Genomic DNA, 15,875 nt, shown 5'->3' on the forward strand with positions numbered 1-15,875 from the left:
TGCCCTGGACATCAGACCCTGCTGGGATGAGCCACCTCTGACAGATGCAGCATGGAATCTTATTTCCATCTGTATGCCTGAATCCCAAAACACGCATCCCCATTGTCCCAGTGTTTAAATATTTGCAATCTTGTCAGATTCTGCAATTTTTGTTTGTTCTGACTGAAAGCCATTGCTTACAAGTACAATGTAAAAGATTCCTTTATTCCAAAGGATAAGTGGGTATCAAGAGCATCATAAACTGCTGAAGAGATATGAACTCAATGAAGTCAGTACTAAATTGAATATTCAGACTGATTGTGGAAAGATTTCTTACACCAAGAAATCAGGGTATGATTTGAGAACTGAATAATCTACATGCTCTCCCATTGCTCATAACCAGTGACATCATAGAGGTGATGAGGAGTGCATCAAAGGCATGGCCAAAGGGTGCATTGACCATGCTGAATTTTGTATTGAGGGTAGGCAAGTTTGCCTGGCTATAACTCTACTCTGGTTATAAACCTGATTTCTCCATCACCAATAACTGTTCCATATATATATGCTGTATTATGTACCTTTGCTACTTTTCAATTATGAAAAAAAAAAAACTACAAGAAAATGAAAATTAGAAACAAAAGGTTACCAGTAAAAGTTTTTAACATTTCAATTCCAACTATTTGCACCATTCTGATACAATGTAGCCTTCTGTTAATGATGCATCTGTCATTTTATTGACACCCCTAAACAGCTTTATTCTCTTTTCTAATTAAGAGACAAAGCTGATTATGTCAATCTATGAACTGACATCTGAGTGCTTTTGTTAAAATCTAAGAAGCAATGAATATGACTATTGTTATGCTAAAACAAAAAACTTGGGAATTTTTACTGGAAAACCCAAGATAGCATAATATATAATGGCTAAATTAGAACAGATTCTTCCTATTCATGCAGACACACATGTGATTGCATTATATAATTAAATGAAGATACTGTGTGAAAAATAATTTCCCAGTAATAGAAAACATAAAGCAACAGTGATACATAATATGTCTGACTAAAATATGTGAGGAGAAATCATCAGATCATAAAATATCAAACAAATAAATGACAGACTAAGCTATCAATCCTCAAGGAAAATTAAGTTAATAAATAATCTAAAATGTTTGCATGTGAGGACATGATTTCAGCTCCATCCTATTGCTAAATTAGAGATATCTACTCAATATGCTCTTTTAAGACAATACTGTGGATAGGATTAAATGCTTACTGTTGTAGGTAGCAATTTGTGTTTGGATTATCACAGGTAAGACTCTGGAACAATTTCCCACACAGCATCATGAATTGCTGGTGCAATCTGTCCTACCTAAAAAGGCCAGGGAGAAGACAGCAATAGGGAAATCCCATAGAGTCAGATGATCTTCAATATTTTGAAATGTTAGCAGTTTTCAGACTCAAAGATAGCACAAAACAGTTTTCCCCTCATTTTTGATCAAAAGCAGCAGACAGAGGTTTTGTATCACTTCTGGCAGCACTAGACCTTCAAGACCATTACTGGTGCTGAGCTCCTGGCAGGAAACACTGAATCCCTTTCAAGGAACTCAATTGATTCCATGTTTGCAGTTCCTGCTGATGGTACTGGGTGTCCTCAGGACAGAGCTTAAAGTACTGCAGTCTGACACAGCTCTCCTGACATCAACTGAGCTGTAAGAATTTACACCGTGAAGATTTAGTCATCAGCTGCTGACTGTGTCAACCAGTGTTGACATACATCCAACACATACATCTTTCCCCTTTTTCTTTAAAAATTTTTGCTCTAAATTATCAGAAAAAGCCAAGACATTATAAGCTATCATATAAATGGCATTAAATTTAGTCATAGCTTCTATGCTTTCCTCACATGCACACCACACTTGTGGTTGCAAACTACCATTCTTCTACTATTTGCTCATGAAGAATCATGTATTTTTGTCTCAGATAAACTACAGGCAGCAAATGAAATGTCTGTGACCCCCTTCAACCTTCAGGGAGGTTTAGTCCATGGGGAATAGTAGCTCCTCACACTTTTGCTAAAGTAGATCTGCAAGTATAAACTATAATTTTTGCACTGTTTATGTGCAGGTTAAGAATATGTCTCTGGATAACTTATGGAGATGTCCACTACTTATAAGAACAATGGTCTTGCTCAGTACTTCAAAACATCACTCTACTTCTGTTGCATATCATGAAATACCCAGCTGACTGAAAGCAAAATTTTGGGAATGCTTTTAAGAAATTATTAAAAGGAATAATAATCTTCCCTCTGCTGCAGGATCTCCTCTAACAGTCTACTCAATAACCTGCTGTGACTAATCAGTTTAGTAAATTTCCATTTTGACCACCCACTAGAAAGGCTGGGCTGTTCACTGTTTAGTGAGAGAAAGGGAAGGTTTCAGCCCTTTGGCTTGGAAAGGTCTTCTTTTAAGAACTTCATGGTCTTCTTTTAAGCCACAAACATTTTTCTCACACTGAAGTAGCAATACTGAGATATTTACATAAGAGTTTGGAAACAAATTGTGCTCTTAATTGCAGCTTCCATCACATATAGCATCATTCAGAGGTGACTGATAACAGCATCAAATAATCCCAGTAGAGAATGCAAATATCTGGACTTAGGATTATTGATTGCTGTTATTTGTTCTTAATATTATTTAGAATTTTCATCTTAAAATAAAAAAAAAAAAAGAAAGTAAGAAAATTGAATCACAGCCTTTTTTTTGTGTTTTTTCTCACAAATTGTGGAATATTTTTAGTTTATAAGAGCAGGTAAATAAAAATCAAATTAAAATAATGAGCTGGACTCAATGGTATAAATCCACATAGCAATATTAACTTAAATACTGCTATTGCTAGGCTGGGTAGTACTTGGTAGAGATAATATCTCATTAACACTGACACACTAACAAAACTGACCATGGTGGTCACAGAATATGAACACCTGCACATGTGTAGGATTTACAAACCACTCATTAACAGATGGGATTCCTGGAGAAAAGGGACTTTGTAAAAACCGAAAAACTCTCAAAAAATGCCTTTGAAAATCAGATTAATGAAACCAAACCCTACCACTGCACCTGGCCATGACCCAAGCACAGAATTCTTGTTGCCTATGCTGGGATCAGTTCTGACCACAGCCAGGCACTGGACCTCTGCCAGCCACAGCAGAAGCACAGGTCTTCCAGCAGCACTGGCATCACAGCCACTTCCGTGCTTTTCCCTTTCTTGTCCCCTGACTCCCCCTCACCCCCTCCCAACAGCTCCTCTGGATGGGCCAGGGGACATGGCCAAAGGAAGGGAAGTGCAGCCAAGACTCTGCTATGCCCCAGCAACCCCTCTCTGCTGTTGCAGGGTCACTGGCAGCCAGAATGATTTAGAGCAGCCTTCAGGCTATTCTAACTTACAGTGAGGGACTTGACTGACTCATTGCTGCTCCAGGACTGTGGGAACATAAAGCTACCTTAAAGCCATTTCAGTCATCCCTGCTTCTGAGCTGTGCTATTTCATCCTTGCCTGTGACTGAAAAAAAACCTGAGAGTGCGGGTTGTTTACACATCTTGCAGCTGCAGCAAGGGGTGGTTTCCTCTGCCTTTCTTCTGCCTTTATTTGTTGGGGTTTTTTTTGTGTCTGTTTTGGCTTTAGGGATAGCTCTGGTAGTGTTCATAGGCCTGCACTCCATCTGAGATGGTGATTTATGGCAGTCTCTGCTCTATTGATTGGTTTTCCAAAGCTGAGGCTCCCGTCAGCTGCAAGGCTGTGGGAAGGCACGCTGTGCTGGAGTTTGCTGTCTGCAACCAGGACAAGCAACATTCTTGTGGTTCCCATGCATGCCATGCTCATCAAGAATAATTCTGTAATTTAGCATCTTAATTTTTAATCAAATGCGAGTGACAAGCTCAACTGAAGAGAGATGAACTGTTTCATTTCACTGCTTATCAGCTTTGCTTACATTTTAACTCTGATGGTACTTTGGATTAAATTTCTGCATCGATAATCTGTTTTGTTAGGCACAGAAAATATCAAACTACATTTATTCTACTAATTCCTGTAGTATTCATGCACTTATATATACCTTCCATACTCTCTTCCTTTTTATATTTGCCATTTTAATTTAATGTTTTTCATTGTACATTTTTTACACTTACCCTCTTTGTCCTTTTCTTCTATAATGCCTTTATTAAATTAAATCTTTTTTATAAAAAAGTACTTCCATTTTTTAATATTATTGCTTCTTCTCTATCACTATCTAGATTTAACATTTCATTGAGCAGACAGTTTTAATTTTACATTTCTCCAACTGTTCTTTCATTAGACTATTTCTTAACTCTTTCACTTTATTTTTCTCTTCAGTAATTTGCTTTTACCCTGCCTAATGGACTTGTCTCTTTTGTAATTTGCTTTTATTCCCTGTTACTCTCCTTGTGACTTCTCTTTGTTGCTCAGTGCTGACAAGTGTTCTTCCCCATCCCCTGTGAGTGACAGTGACAGCATTTGAGTGGTAGCTGGCAGATTTAGGAACAGTAAGTATCTGTCTGAAAAGATTTTATTTGGTTTTATTTTTATTTTAACTGTAAAATCAAACCTCTCGAATCCTAGAGCACCAGGGGGCATTGTTTCATTTAGAAAATAAAAATTGTCGTGATAGCTATTAACTTCCCAACAAGTCCACTGCTATACCAAACAGAGCCAAAGGGGAAAACAATGGTGCTATTAAGGCAAATCCAGCAACCAAGGAGGGTTATAGGTCAAATGTTTTAGTACTTAAAAACAGGTACTATTCTGGAAAGCTGCTCTACAGTGAATCAGAAGTGATGTACCCTGACCTCAACCCCTGTATGCCTCAGTGTTCAACTATAGCATCAAGAAGGAAATAAGGAATTGGGAGTTACAGTGACAGCTCCTGAGCAGAAACATGAATTTAACCAACAGTGGAAAATATTGACTGAAGTATCTAGAAGGAGCAGGCAGTGACAGCCAAGGGAAATTACATATAAACGTAAAGAAACTGCCTGCACTGCCATTAAAATGAATGGAAATGTAAAGCAACAGGAGAAAGTGGAATGTCCCACAGGTCCAGTGGCTACATTTTAGTGAAATAATTAATAGGCTGCATTTCATAATGAATTGCAGGGTAATAACAAACATAAGTGCAGCTTCACAGCTGACTAAACTCACAATAGCAACAGGCAACTCTATTACCACTACTGAAACAATCCTGTTTGCCAAAGAAAAAGAGAAAAACAAGGCAGCAAAACTCTCTATAATTATGAGGGAAATCATCTATGTAACAACTTAACTAATGCCCAGAAGCTGAATGACTCACAGCATTAAGAAAATTAGAAAGGGTGCTCAGTAGTATTATACAATTCAGGACACGTACATTAGAATACTGTGGTCTTACCAAGCCAGCAACAAATTTAACCACTATGCAATACAGGGCTCCAAACCCTGCAGATCATAAGCAAATGCTTCATTCAAACCACACTGCAGAATTAAATGTAGCTATATACAGATTATGGGTCTGCATGTCCAAAGATAGATTTTTTTTTTTTTAAATTTGGATGGGAGGGGATTGTTTGTGGCATTTTTTGTTTTGTTTTGTTTTGGGGGGAGTTGTTCTTTGTTTATTTTCATTTGATTTGATGCTTGTATAGCTTCAAGAGCTTTTGCTGTAAGTGTGTCTATAAGGAAAATGAAATGAAATGTAGCCTCCTCTGAATTACCTGTTGCAGGTGTGACTTCCTGATGAAACTGATGGACAGCACTGTCTGAAACACAAACTCTGCTCACACTGCCATGTCTTGCTACAGCTCTGTTAGCTCAAGTCATCATGACTCAAGGCCAGGGCCAGACCACATACAGACCAGAAATATGAACTAGGAACAAGCTTGATGTCATTTATCTAACCCACTAATTTCCAAATAAGTAAATTTGGGTAAAAAAAGGTTCCCTTTTTTAGTTTGGGCCCCATTTATACCAAGAATAATCATAGGTGCCCTTGAGCAACACCTGTTGAAACTCACAGGAGTTCCTTCAAGTTCACATTTTTCCTAGATAGAGGCAGAGCCCAGGAGATACTGTGTATGCTCCAAGGTGAAGTCAGCTGAAAGGCAGCAGAAATCAGATACCAAGTTCAAACTTGTACAGCAAAGTTTTTACAGAGCAACTATTTCATAAATCTCCACTGCTTTATGTTGTCTTTAGCTTCGGAGCCCCTGCTGCTCTGCATCCCAACAATAGGGCAGCACCTGGCACATTGTGCTGCTCCTCTGAACAGCATATTGATTCTCCACAGAAATGAGAATCACACATCAGACACCTCATGGTTTGCTGTAGAGACTTCTAAAGATTAGAGAAATGTATGTCTATGTATATATAAATACAAATAAAACAACAACCAACACATCAAGCACAAAAACTTCCTTTTATCCCCCTATATGTCATGATTTCAAGTTTTCTCCACTACTTGTAACAGATAAATTGTTTCTTTATTTTTACTAATACAGCTCATGTTGACCTCTCTCCTTTATAATTAATAAACAACAAACCATACATTCATATTACAAATAACACATTATTGCACACACCTATACTAAGCTGATTCAATTCCTGCCATTTTCCTTACTGTCAGTGCTGTATTTTACTTACTAGTACATTATCATTTTACTGTAGGCAACTCACATGACTTTAAATGCTCATTTTCTTGTTACATTATAAGCAACCTGTTGATGTCTAATTGAATACCAGATAAGTAATTTAATCTTGGGATTCTACTGCCATCTGTAATATTAGGAAAATATTGTATGTAAATCATAACCATATACCCAATTGGTTAAGAGTTTACAGTCCTTCAAGAAAACATTCAGCACAACAGCTTGCAGTAACTCTGCATTATTTTCCATATATACTATCAACAATATATTTTATTTATTTTCTCGTATATGAGCATTTTAAAAATAAGTGTTTATGTTTATTGGTTCCTTCATTAAGATTTGTTTTGTAAATAATATGGCTAAGTTTGAAAGACAGCATTTACAATTAACAAAACTCCATGCTCAGTCAATGCTTACCTGTGGAGCTAATGCATTCAAAACACAGGTTAAAACTCAAAAGCAGGTGTACACAGCATCATAAATCATTATGTAGATACAAATCCACCTGTGAAACTAGAAAGCCTTTGGTAGGATTTTATATGCAAAGTCTTAGAATAAGTCTTAAAATTTCTATTGGAAACAACCTTTTAGGATATTTAGGAAAAGATCTTCTGTGAACAGATCTGTATTTTCAAGAACTGCTCTGAAATCTCAACCCAGGCAACTCTCAAGGGCTGCAGTTATGTTACATCTGCCATGTCCTAGACTGCAATGATGAAGAGGATGTTATTGTTCATTTCAATTTAATGTGTGGATAATACTGTCCCTAGGCACCAAATTTCTACCAAGGAGGTTAGATTATTGTAATATGCACATAATTAATTGCATTATCAATTTTCTTACTTTTTAAACATTTGCTTTTGGTTAGAGAAGATTATTGCACTGCTTCTAAAAATGTCTTTACAATTAATTATCTTTCACTGCAGCAAGCAACAAGGAAATGGATATCAATCATATAAGACTTCCTCAAATTGCTGGGATTATCTCATTTTTAATTACAGGTAGCATAAACAGTTTGTGCAGGAAATGTGGCAAAATATCTATAGCTTTTGTAATATGCTTTTTTGCACCAAAATCAGTCTGCTTTCTCATTTACATAAAATATTCCTGTCTGCCTTGGAAAGGCTCCTCAGCCTTCAATACTATCTGTGGGAAGTTTCACCATGGAAAACAAACATCAGCCATCAGTTCAAATCTGCCTTGCAGCGAGTGAGTCAGGGATGTCTTCCTAGGGGGCTTTAAACCAGTTGTGCTCCCAGACAACACAGAACAATGCCAGCATCTCATTTTCAATATGACACTGACACATTAAAGGCCCATGATCCTTAATTAGAAGCACTTCTTGACTCAAAAATTGAGCTGTTAATCCCACTAAAATGCTTGTTTTTCTAACCACCAGAACATCCTTGGTCCACCAGAGACACGCTTGCTTTCTCCACAGCGTGCCTGCAACACTCTGTGCTCAGCTAGTGGGTCCCATCTCCGCTGTGTGAGAGATGCCACAGCAGACATTCCCATCCAGCCAACTGGGATCAGCTGGGAGAGCTTCCCTGGAGAGGGAAGAAGGTAAAAGGAGACAGACAAGGGAGAACAGGATCAAGAACTAAACAGAGGAATGCTGAGCTGAAAAACAAAGGAATAGATTTAGAAATCACCCAAAGACCTTGGAAAACAGAAAACAAGAGTAAGAAAAATGTTGAACTCCAGTGAACAAGGCAGCATTTTAACCAAATTGGTCCAGACCTTGTAGATTTTAAAGAGCTGGCCTTTAACTAGAGCCTGGCAGAGTGCCTGTGGAAACTTATGTAGAAATTAAGTTTGAGGTGTTAACCACGCAACAAAATCCATCAATGGAAAGTTTAAAATTATAAAAATACTGCTCAGAGGCCAGAAAACCTGAGTTTCTGATTCACAGGAACTGCAAGATGCAAAAGGCATGTGCCTGTGCATGCTTCTCCTGCCATGCACTCCCTGGCACACACCTGCTCCTGGCCCCAGAGTCAACAGGAAATCCAGCTACAGGAGCTGTCAGTCTCACCCTGACTATTCTTTTCTTTAAACATAAAATGACAAACACAAAATATTAATAAAACATGTTTCTGATTTGGGGAATAGAGGAAGGAAGCCAGAAGCAGACACAAGAGAGTTTATATGTACACAAGTACATTTATATGTAGTCCCAGACCAAAAAATTGCTTGTTCTGTATTAACAACTTGTTTAAAATCTACTTGTGAAAGAAAAACAGTAGTTAAAAAGCACAAGCTAATATAAGATTTTTGGTAATTAGTGAAGCAGAGGTCTCATCTTGCAGCCATGGTGCTGAAACTATACTGCTTTCATGTCTGTGCTTACTGCACTGCTCACAATATGATTATTTAAACTTAGTCCCATCTAGCTTTTTACTTCATCAGTTCAAGTTTTGACTGAAGTTTTAACCCTATTTGTGCCTTACACAAGGAATTAGATTTACTCAATTCCTCTCTTTCTTTCAGGTTTTTGTATTCCTGGACAGCTTCTGTGCAATTACTTACTTGTTCATCTTAAACCTAAGCAATTGTGGGTTATATAAAGGTTCAATTAGCACTAACATGTGTCCTTCCCACTGCTTAAACCTGCACCACCTCCAGGAATGACTCTCCAGAACCCACCTCAGAAGGTGGTTTTAGCAAGGCTTCTCTTCTGCAAACTTGCATTATTATTCTCAGAAAATGACTATGTGTCTCTCAGCACAGGATAAACCTTCTGATTCTTGCAGGTGATGCCATCTGCAGCTGTTCTAAAAAAGTTTATGAGGCAGAATTCCCACTGAACAGTCTTTGCTTTCTTATGTCATCTCCTTCAGGTATTTCCTGAGTCAAATCCTGTATGTAAAGCTTGTTTTCACTAATTCAGATCTCCAACAATGAGCTTTGCTTTGAGCAGACAAAGAGAAAAGATAAAATATTGCTGCAAAGGAAAGGAGAGCTATAGGAGGAAGGATAATGGGACTGAGCAACGCACAGTTAAAAGCAGTAAGGCACATGAAAATGAGTATGGCTCACACCTTCAAATGAACTTGAAAGATTACACAGAAAGAGAAACTGCAAAGAAAGCATCTTGACGTGAAGTATGAGATAGGAGAACTGTAGGATTGTGCAATGGATGAATTTCACAAAGCTGCTCTAATAAATAGCAAGATCCTGGTCAGAATTATTCTGAAGTTTCTATCCAAAACAGTTTGTACACTATTAAATGTGCTAGCTAGAACTTAAATTCAAAGCCTACATCTCTTTCACAGTTACTATGGAAGCGCCTACCCTCTGTATATTTCAGATCTACAGTCTTAGACTTGGACTTCTTTGCATATTAGATTATAACAAAATGTTGTCACTTCTCCCCAAAAATATCTCTCAAGACTGACCTTTCCCTTCTTTCATACAGCAAGAAATCTCAAGTGGCCATGTAATCTTGCCCCTCACAGTTACTGGGCATGGTTTACTAGGGGGTGTTTCTCCATTCTGAGCACCTCTGAGGTGGGATGTTCTGGTGGGGAAGGAGGCCATACCTGCTTTTTGGATTTCTTCTCTCCTCTGTGATGGGTGCAAACTTAGCTTCTCCACTAAGATTGTTTATGACTTTCCTGTATTCTCAGGGAAAACAGTTTTCATCTCCCAAGGCCCAGGGTGGCTACACCTCAGAGAACAGTGGGGATGTAGCCCCCTCACTTGTGCCACTCAATATATTTCATTTTATAAAGCTAGACAGAGTCCAGCTAAGATCAGTCTGCTGCTGATCTCTACATATGGTTATATTCTTGGTTGATAATGGTCAAAAACATTAGCCACCTATTGGCTGTCATTAGCCAAGGCTAATGGATTTTCAGCTCAAATCTATCTAACAGATGCATAAACATCCATAAACCCACCACCACAGAATGGAGATGACTGTTCATGGCAGATGTACAGGACTGTGTCTTTTATGTGCACATTTAATAAGGTTCTCATGAAGACACCTCCCTCTGCTGAACATGAGTAGGTGATAACTGATACCAAGCTGTAATTCTGTGGAGTAACAAAGGACTCTGGGACTGTCTGCATCATTTGCCACATATTCTGGAGGTGCATAAACAAAAAATTAATTTCACATACCCATACACCATACCATTCACTTTATAGCTGTGTCCCTGGGTTACACACCAAACAAAGTGTCCTTGTTGAGGATAGGACCATAGAATTCCATAAGACCTGTAACCTAAGATCTTTTCCATTATGGTACAAACCAGACTTCTGTGGTATTCATAAATATGATCATTCTAATGTTGTTAACTACTACTAAATGTTTTTTTAAAGCAAAAGACCAGGGTAAAGAGAATTTATTTATTCTTGTCTAGAAAAGAACAAGAAATTCTAATTGCTTGGATAGAGTAATTCACTGGAAGTTAGTAAAAGGAAACACGGAAGCTATGATATTTCCATATCCTCCATACATATATATATCCTCCAAATATCCATAAATGGTTATTTATAGGAGAAATATCTAAAGACATGAGAGCATATATAAACCTTTATGAAATAGGTAGCTCTTTGTAGGAGTTCACAGGACATAGTAAAAGGAGTTAGATAACATGCTACTCAAAATAGACCAGAGCTAAATATGCCGGCTCTGCTCACTTTCCAAACTTTTTTTTTAAATGCTGACCAAGCTCAGCTGGGCAAGACCTGCTTAGTGCAGTCATTTTCACATTCCCACTGAACATATCAGCTCTGACAATATATATTTTTTTTTAATCTCAACAGCAGAAAGTAATACATAATTCCCTCTAACTCAGCCAAGAAAAAATATCAAACTTAAGAAACTAAAAATGCACAAACAGTATTATATGAAATTACACCAAATTTTACAATGGTCTGATTTTCCTGATATTTTTATCTTAACACATCAAGGGTGATAGAAGCTTCTTTTTGCTGTCAAAGTGATCAAAGAGAGGTTGAGAAAGAATCTATAAACAGATGCTGCCCAGTGACAAACCTTAAAGAACAAGACTGTGGGGCCAGATGTTTGAGTGACCTTCGGACTACAGAACATGTTGGCATGGTGTTGATTTAGATAGCTGTTGGCAGGGGCTTTCGATCCAGCAGCTGAAAAAAAAAATCTAAATTATGGAAATATTTTTTCTCATCTTTCCCCTAACTATAAAAACTGAAACTACTGGTCAGTGGGGCTGATGGCTGTCAAAGAAGTTGAATTCACCACACAACCCTGCCAGTAGGTATCACATCAAAAAGGAGTTAGCTGAATGAACAAGAACATCTTCAGGCTGTGCCATTTTGCATCCCCCTCAACTTTCAACAGCTGTTTCTTGAGTGAATACAGATGCAGAATAATTATACGAAATGTTTTACATTTTCAATATACTACATCATGTAAATATGTAATCTGTGATTACCTATGGGTGATGTAATATAAACCACGATCAAGAAAGGGTTTGGGATGTTTGGGAATAGGAAATAGAATAATTAATCAATAATGGTGATTTTCCTAAATTGTGTTCTTCATACCTGCTGTATTTGTATAATTAAAATGATATTACAAAAAAAACCCCACAAAACCCAACAAAGCCACAACAATGAATGCAGAGACAATTGATCACATACATATTGTTTTCATCAAATACTAGAAGACCCTGGAAATTATTATTACATGTAACTTCAGCTGTGCTGCAATTTTCTGGATCTGTCTCAGCCAGTACTTGCATTTTTAAATCCGATTGCAGAAATTAGTCATGTACCAGGAAATACAAAAGGAAAAGAGAAAGTCATAAATCCAAAATTCCAGCAGATACTCAAGTCTGAGCCACTGCACATTACTAGAACAAATGGGGAAAGCAGAAAAAGTCTTGCTTTGTAGCATTAAATGTGATTGAAGACTGTACAGTTCTTCTTACGCTTTTAGACGTTTTGTCACTTTACCTGGAGAAATATACACTGCTTATTCTGAATTGCTGCTGATGTCCAGCACTTGTCAAAACCGCTATCTGTCAAGCACTTCACAAAGTGTTGCAAAATGACAGATCAGGATGTCTGAATAGATGGAGCCCCAGGAAAAACAGAACAGATAGAAAATTCATGACTCTAAACTACATCAAAGCGACTTCTGTCAACATCATGTCAAAAGAAGGAAAAAAAGAACTGTTCATTTTAGAGGGTTTTTTTCATTATATAAACACTTTTTTCACGTATGAGCTAAGTGTAAGGAAAAATTAACTTGGTGTACAGTATGATCATTTGAATGTGCCAAAAATACTCTTTAAATAATCCAGGAATAAGGAAACTTCTAACAGTAGATACTGTCTGGCAGTTAAAACCAATGACATCCAAAAGAAATGCATGAAGAATCTATCAGCTTAAAATAGGACAAACCATCTGGCTCCAAAGAAATAAAAGTATTCTGCTGTGCGTGTTTGTTGGGTTCACAGAATCCTACAACTGGATTAATTTTGTATTTCCTCTCCAATCAGTTTTGATCATCTCTACTTAGTCTGTCTATTGCACAACCCTAATTCACTGCTATATTGCAAGCAGCAGATTTAGTAATATCAAGACAATACTGTAATTTAAAAAAAGGAGTACTATCAGCACAATCAGGCCTTCCATTACAGAGAAATATTTTAGAGTTCCTCAAAGGTTCCAGAAAATAAGCAGGTTATTATATATGACTATATACATTCAAATCATACATAATCAAATTTTGAGAAGGAATCACACACAGAATATCATGAGTAGTGCAGAGGTAGAGATGCTTTCTGTGTCACATGCCTTTCACCACAGGCCCCTGCCATCAGTGCTAAATTCAATGAAGTTTACTGACGCTGTATTGACCTCTAGAAATCAAGAGGCTAAATGACCCTGTACAATGGGCTTGGTGGCTTTTAGAGCATTGGGAAATACAAAGCACATGCACTCATCAACTTGGAAAATGGAAAGCAACATTTTGTGCATGATCAAGTGAGCATTAGCAAAGCACAGAAGTTACACCAAGTTTGGAACTCTGCATCGTCCGCAGTTACTGTCTCGGTGTCATCTTTGCTTGCTGGTCTCTGGCTTAGGGAACTGCATGGAATGGGATGGTTGGAAGGGACCTTCCAATGGCTGCCTGATCCAAGCCCCCATCCCAGACAGGGACATCATTCTTCCATTCACTTTTTCAAAGGGCCTATAAAGCTGCTGCTGGCTCTGACAGGAGTGACAGCTGATCCAGAAACTGGCACTTGCTCACTGCTGCAAACATGCTCCAATTTTCCTTGGAGAAGATGCCCATTAACCACTGGCCAGCAAAGTTTCCCTAGCTTCAAAACACTTGCAAGATATAACTGAGCATGAAGAGGAACAGCACCTTCTGGTTCAGAAAGGTGCTTTAGGATATCCTGTTGAATGTGCACATGGCTGGGAATTGCAATCTATTAACACTGGAGTACAGTGGAAGGCCTGTCTGCTGCTTACTGTATGCAGAACTCAATATATCTTGCTTCCTACTTACAAAAAGATGTTTATTACCTGTAACTGTACAGAGGTGTGTGCTTCACAGCAGCAGTGATTGGTAATAAGCCTCCTTTTCTCATTTACATTGATAGCAAGCATTAGTGAAGATATATGCATTTCATTTCATGGTTCAGAAAGAACAAAGTATATGTATATGTGATAGCAGTGGGTGGTTAATGAAATGGTCTGACAAACATAAGCTAATACATAATCATACCAGAATGTGGACTGGAACACCTGTTCCTGCTTCACAGGCTTACAATTCTTAAAGAAAAGTTAGTATTCTCAAGAACTGAAACCACTACTATTTAGACATCAATATGCTCCGAGGAAATTTTAGTCATTTTTTTGCAAACACTAAAGGGGGGAATTTTAATGATATCAAATCTCTTTTGCTTGTGTCCTAAGAGTAATGAAAACTTCACACATGCATGAAGCTCCAGTAATTATTTTAAACTGCCTTCTGTTGTCCCCCTGAGGAACACGGTGGTATTTGTTTGATGCAGTTTAATTAGTGTCAGGGTAATTAATGCTATGCTATCTACATGAGATCAAACCCCTTTCTTTGTAACACTCTGGTAACTAAGAACTAAGAAAAGGAAGTGGTTTGAAAATGTGGAAGCTTGGTAGGCTAGATTCAGAAACAAATCGAATTGCTCAAATCTGCATTTACGTACCCAAAATATTAAACACATCCAGCCAAGGCAGAACCTACAAGTGTGAGATTGGGATCATAATGCATTAGAATGGTGCTGTAAGACAGGAGACCCACAGCTACCATGTAAGTGAAATGCTTTTTCTATGGATGTAATCAAATTAACTGAAACATTCATGGACACCATGCACCTTGTAAGGAGTTTAAATCCTTTAATAATGAAATTATATACTTTTGCACAACCAGATCACCATAGTTATTTATAAGCAGCATGTGGTGCTACCATGTGCTGATATATTTTCCTAAATAAAAGCATCATTTGAGTTTAATGAATGAATGTGATTCTGCTTTAATGCCTGAATAAAATTTGCATTTAATTGCATGTTCAGTCTCCACTTCAAAATAGTGTCCTCTACAAAAAGGACCAAGGAGGCACCAGAGTGCAAAAGTTGGAACATACAGAAATTCCAGACACACACAGAGCAAGCAATACATAAATCCTTTTTAACTGTTTCTTTGGTAATAAGGAACTGCAGTATAAATCTCACAACACACAAACTCAGGGTGATTACAGGCTTAAGGATATGGCTCCAGTTATCTTTACTGGATAAATTATTATATCCTTGAGGTTATTCTGTTTTTCCTAAGAAGGAAGGAAGGGAGGAAGGGAGGAAGGGAAGGGAGGAAGGGAGGAAGGGAGGAAGGGAGGAAGGGAGGAAGGGAGGAAGGGAGGAAGGGAGGAAGGGAGGAAGGAAGGAAGGAAGGAAGGAAGGAAGGAAGGAAGGAAGGAAGGAAGGAAGGAAGGAAGGAAGGAGGAAGGAAGGAAGGAAGGAAGGAAGGAAGGAAGGAAGGAAAGGAAGGAAGGAAGGAGGAAGGAAGGAAGGAAGGACGGAAGGAAGGAAGGAAGGAAGGAAGGAAGGAAGGGGAAGGAAGGAAGGAAGGAAGGAAGGAAGGAGGAAGGAAAGGGGAGGAAGGAAGGAGAAGGAAGGAAGGAGGAAGGAAGGAAGGAAGGAAGGAAGGAAGGAAGGAAGGAA

The 15,875-nt window shown here is 38.1% G+C and overlaps 1 protein-coding gene across 1 annotated transcript in view; it reads right to left on the reverse strand.

Annotated features, from left to right (window-relative positions):
* CYP7B1 (cytochrome P450 family 7 subfamily B member 1) overlaps positions 1 to 15,875 on the reverse strand; it is a 124,369-nt gene that overhangs the window by 34,780 nt on the left and 73,714 nt on the right. The gene's annotated exons all lie outside the window — the stretch shown is intronic.

Source organism: Erithacus rubecula (genome assembly GCF_903797595.1).
Source record: "Erithacus rubecula genome assembly, chromosome: 3".
Taxonomy (NCBI): Eukaryota; Metazoa; Chordata; class Aves; order Passeriformes; family Muscicapidae; genus Erithacus; species Erithacus rubecula.